Source organism: Sorex araneus, chromosome 2 (genome assembly GCF_027595985.1).
Source record: "Sorex araneus isolate mSorAra2 chromosome 2, mSorAra2.pri, whole genome shotgun sequence".
NCBI lineage: Eukaryota > Metazoa > Chordata > Mammalia > Eulipotyphla > Soricidae > Sorex > Sorex araneus.
The window spans coordinates 39,608,626-39,614,625 of NC_073303.1; positions in this window are offsets into that span (position 1 = coordinate 39,608,626).

Below are 6,000 nucleotides of genomic sequence, written 5' to 3' on the forward strand. Positions count from 1 at the left end.
ACAGTACATCAGGACGGAGCTTGTTTTGCATGTGGCCGACCCCGGTTCAACCCCTGATACCCCAGATGATCCCTTGAGCCCCACCAGGAGTGATGTCCGAGCACAGAGCTAGGAGTCAGTTCTGAGCACCTCCAGGTGTGGCCCAAACAGAACAAAACAAAAAGCTGAAGGAGAGAAAGAGAAAGAGAGAGAAAAGCCAAAAAAAAAAAAAAGAATCTATACTCCAATGTGACAGGAGATTGAGAGGAAAATTGATTGAGAAGGATCAATTGCAACAGGAAGAGGATGAGGGTGCCAAGAAGAGAATTAACATCAACTGTGATGCATTGTCTGCAAGCACCAGAAAGCCAGACCCAAATGGGCTTGAATGTGACTGGATGGATTATCCCTCACAGAGCAAGACGGGAGGAGGCCGAGAAGCCGCAGGCAGGAAGCAAGCCTTCAGCTTCTCCTCTGCCTCTCCTCTTGGGCACACAAAATGGCCACTAAGCTGCCACTGTCGCCTCCATAGCGGAAGGATCCGGAAGGAAGCGGCACCCCCAGGCCTCTCCTCAGTTCCCAGGTGTCACAGCTGGCTCGTGCTCCCTCCTGTACCTACTCGCCACAGGACGGTTACTACAGACCTTGGCCTCGGTTGAGTGTGTCTCTGACTGAGGGTGGGACACCGCCCCCGTGTTAGGTGTGGGAGGGGCTGATTCCCCAACAGCATCTGATTGGCTGCCGGCCTGACCTCAGCCTTTTGGGAAGGTGGCAGGCTGGCACCTGGGGCACCGGGTTGGCCGAGACAGGGAACTAGGAAATGTGCACGCAGGCTCCTATCCTGGTGCTCTGGAGGGGTCAGGGCTTCTAGGGAGCAAGGGGCGAGGGGGGAGGGCGCGGGAGACCTCTCTCCTAGCCTCTCTGTTTCTTCTCCCTGGAAAAAAAGTCATGTTTTAATTTTTTTTTCTTTTTGGGTCATACCCGGCGATGCACAGGGGTTACTCCTGGCTCATGCACTCAGGAATTACTCCTGGCAGTGCTCAGGGGACCATATGGCATGCTGGGATTCAAACCCGGGTTGGCTCTGTGCAAGGCAAATGCCCTACCCGCTGTGCTATCACTCCAGCCCCGAATAGTCAGGTTTTATGCATTGCCAAAAACATCCAGATTTCTAGGAGGGGCATGACGGGGAAAAGATTTCAAACCCTCCAGGTCAAAGAATGGTGCTCCACAGGCCAGACCCTTGAAAGGCTTGGTGCTTGCTTCTCTGGGGCTCCAGCATCCAGGTGGGGGAGGGGGAAACAAGAATACAAGCCTGGACATGCACAGACAAGCTCCGTGACCCTGGGTCCGTTGCTTGGCGTCTCTGGGTCTCAAGGTTCTTTTTGCAGAAGGAAAGGATCATTGAGAGATTCCAAAAGGTCACTTGAGGTTAGAAAGTGCAGGAGTGGGGGGTTCTCTCATGGCCTCTGGCCTCAGACATCGCCCGTTTGAATCTCAGCACCACTTACCAATAGGAAGGTGAGGAGGGGGAGTTAAGTTGGTCTTTCTCCAGAGCAGAGTTGGCTGGGGATTTGGAGGCATTGAGAGTGTGCATCAGGCCTCCTGTAAAGGAAGCGCTCAGTGAATTAGTCATGAGTGTTCCAGATAGTGCCACTGACGGTTTCAGGGCTCAGTTGGCTCAGTGCTGCTAGCGCAGGGAGCTGAGGCCGGAAGCCGATCAGTCAAGTGATCAGGCACCCAAGGGGCCTCTTCCCTTCCCAGCACCTGGCCTGTAGCTGGCTGGCCTCCCCAGAGCACTAGACACTAAGCTCTGCAAGCTGAGTGTGGGACTCAAGGCCAGGCGGAGCCGGCGGGGACCCAGAGCATGTCCATGAATGCAAGGAAAAGGGGCAAAACAGTGGATCAGAATCAGGCAAAGCTCACAGACTTCACTTCCAATGAGGCGTCATTGAATATCTTATAAGTGTCAAGGGTTAAGACAGTGTGGGCAATCTTAATGAATTAGAGAATGAGGAAAAGGACAACATGTTCTAAAAAACACAACTTGTCCAAATGGTTAGAAGTAATGGATAATTGCAAGTGTCTGATATCTATTAAAGAAATAGGATTCGTTATTAGGAGAATCTCCCGAGGAAAATTACTCTCGGCAAATGCTTTCACACATTTAAGGAAGAAATAATACCGGTATTTGACAAATTATTTCAGAAAGCATAAGATTAAGGTAAACTTTTTAATTCTTCTTATAAGACCAGCATAACTTTAATGCTAGAACCTGAAATGGATCTCCCAAAAGAAAAGACCCACATCTTTTGTGAATGGAAATATAAAATTTCTACCAAAATGCCAATAAAATGTGGTAGTGTAGAAAGCACCGTAGCACTGTTGTCCCATTGTTCATCAATTTGCTTGAGCAGGCACCAGTAACATCTCCATTGTGAGATTTGTTGTTACTGTTTTTGGCATATTGAATACGCCATGGTAGCTTGCCAGGCTCTGCTGTGCGGGTGGGATACTCTCAGTAGCTTGCCAGGCTCTCCGAGAGGGATGGAATAATCAAACTGGGTCAACTGCGTGCAAGGCAAACACCCTACCTGCTGTGCTATCACTCCAGGTAGTGTAGAAAACCAAAAGATAATATATCACAATGTTTGGGATTTGTTCTGAGCATCTAAGTTTGAGCTAACAGTAGAAAAGCAATAATGCAATTCATAATATTGATAGCTTGTTTGGAGGGCTGGAGCGATAGCACAGCGGTTGGGTGTTCGCCTTTCACGCAGCTGACCCGAGTCCGATTCCTCCACCCCTCTTGGAGAGCCCGGCAAGCTACCGAGAGTATCCAGCCCACGCGGCAGAGCCTGGCAAGCTACCCGTGGCGTACTGGATATGCCAAAAACAGTAACAATAAGTCTCTCAATGAGATGAGCAACGGGATGACAGTGACCATAATATTGATAGAAGGAGGGAGAAAATTTCTATAGTCATTTCAAAAGCTCCAAAAAGTTCATTTGATAACATTCTACGTTCATTTCTGATAATCTCATCCAACTAGAACAAAAAGGAAATATGAAGATGTTTAAAAGTATCTGCAAAAACTGACAACAAATATCACACTGAAGACATCAACATTGTATGACTGAGACCCAATCATGAACAACTTTGTAACTGTGTATCTCACTGTGACTCAATTTTTAACAAATTTCAAAGAGACTTCAATATTGCATCAAAATGCTGAGACCATTCCCCTGGAGATTAGGACCAAGACAAGCCCGCTGTGATCGCGTTTACGGACATTGCAGCAGATACCCTCAAGTACAATCACTGTCACTGTCACTGTCATCCCATTGCTCATCGATTTGCTCGAGGGGGCACCAGTAATGTCTCCATCGTGAGACTTGTTGTTACTGTTTTTGGCATATCGAATACTCCACGGGGAGCTTGCCAGGCTCTGCCATGTGGGCAGGATACTCTCGGTAGCTTGCCGGGCTCTCTGAGAGGGACGGAGGAATCAAATCCAGGTCGGCTGTGTGCAAGGCAAACGCCGTACCCACTGCGTTATCGCTCAAGTACAATAGGGCAAGAAAAAGAAATAAAATGCATGAGGATTAGATGGGCAGGAGAGAAAGCAACGTGAGAAGGTGCTTGCCTTGCGTGTGGCCAACCCGGAGGATTAAGCAAGAGTGTCACTGGCCAGGCGGCTCAGGGGCAGTCGATCCAATAGTCTATCACTCGCATCACTGACAAAACTGGGTTATGTGCTCTACCACACTTCACTCACCAGCCTCTTGCTTGTGAGCACTCTAGCCTGGGATTGTTAAGAGGGTGGTTAAGAACATTCTACTACTTGTCTCAGAGGAATACATTTGGGAGTGGAATTGCCCAGTCACAGTGTGTTGAATTTTAGCAGATACTGCTCAACACTCTTCCAAGGTGACAAAACCAGTTTATGTCCCACCAGTCTGTGTCTGACTCACTGGCATTCTGTTTTGCCACTTGAACAGTCTGGTAGAGGGGAAGTTCTAGCTCATTGTATATTTTCTCGAAAGTACTTATTAAAACATCATTATTTCAATTCATCAATGCTGTATACTTTTCCTCTCTTCTTTAAGACTAACAATTTTTTTTCTCAATAGTATTTTATAGTTTTAACACACGAATCTTGCCCATCATCTATGGAATTCATTCGAATACATCTTGTACTTTTGCAAATCATCTTTTGCAAATACCCTTGCAAATCATCTTTCAAAATTCCGTTTCCTAGGCTGGAGAGATAAGACAGTGAATAAGGCACCGGCTTTGCATGCAGCCAAACTGGGTTTGATCCCTGGCCAGGAGTAAACCCTAAACCCTGCTAGTGTGTAGCCCCCCAATAAAACCAAACAATTCAATTTTCTATTTCTAGAAATAAAATAAAATTGATTTTTAATGCCCACATCATATATAATGATATATATTATATACTATATTAATAAATTCCTTATTGATCTTAATTTGATGGTAGGTTCAGTATTTCCTGAGTATATTCACATGATTTGTGAATGAATTCTTCTTTCTTCTTTTCTAATCATCATGTCTTTTTTTTCGGGGGGGATTATGCCAGGTGACGCTCAGAGGTAACCTAGCTTTGCACTCAGGAATTGCTCTTAGCAGTGCTTAGGGGAACATATGGAATGCAGGGGCTTGAACTCGGGCTGGTCACATGCAGGGCAAGCACCTTCCTCCCTGTCCCCACCCTTCACGGGGCAGTTTCTCTTTCTCTATATTAGCCTTGCTTGGTTTCAATAAAATCAGTCACTGCCAACCATCAGCCCATTCTTCTGTCCACCAGCTGGGGGAATTACTATAGTTCCAAACACACCAGGGGACACGGACACCATGGAACAGTAAAAATCTACAATTGAGAATAAGAAAAAAGTGAATATATCTCACAAAGCCAACCGTGAGGAAGAAGCCAAGTTTCAGCACATATACTGTGATATCATTGAAATTATGTTCGACAATGAACAAAATTTACCAGTACTTAATTGAGTTTGAAGATATTTGGTTAGTAATATGCAAGGGAAAGGAGGATATTTGGTGTTGTTGTAGTTGTTGTTGTTTGGGGGAGACCAAACTTAGTAATGCTCAGGGCTTACTCCTGGCTCTGTGCTCAGGGATCATTCTTGGTGGTCATATGTAGTACTGGGGATTAAACCTAGATTTCCTGCATGCAAAGCAAGAATTTAAACCCCTGTATTTTCAGACTCTAGGAAATATCCAGGCAGAGCTTGAGGTCACTTATAGCTGTACCCAGAGGTACCCCGAGGCCATTGGGTACCAGGGGTGAAACTCAGGGCCTCACGTGTGCTCTGCCTCTTGAATGACACGTGAAGGGGTTTTGAGGTTGTTATTGATGTTCTATTCCCTCATCTGGGTGCTTTTTAAGTGGGTGTGTTCAGATTACTGTATAAAGAAACTATGATACATCTATACAATGGAATACTATGCAGCCATTTGGAAAAATGAGGTCATGAAATTTACTTATAAATGGATGGACATGAAGAGTATCATGCTGAGTAAAATGAGTTGGAAGAGTGGGACAAATATAGAATGACTGTATTGATTTTATTCATTTGTGGGATATAATATATACATATATGTATACATAAATATTATATGTGTATATATATGTATATATAAAGAGAGAGATACTAATATCCAAGGCTAGGGAAAACAGGGGCCAGGAGGACTAGTCAATGGTTGGAAGCTTGCCACAAGAGTGTCTGGGGGGGTGAAGGGTAATTAGGTTAGAGAAAGGATTGGCTTAAAAATAATAGTTAGAAATGATCACTTTGGATATGAACTGGGTGTTGATAGTAGGTAAAGGGATATGCCTGATAACCTTTCAATACCTGTATTGCAAATCATAAGGGCCAAAAGGGGAGAGAGAGATAGAGAGAGAGAGAAAGAGAAAGAGAGAGAAAGAGAGAGGAAGAGAGAGAAAGAGAAAGAGAGAAAGAGAGAGAGAAAGAGAGAGAGAGG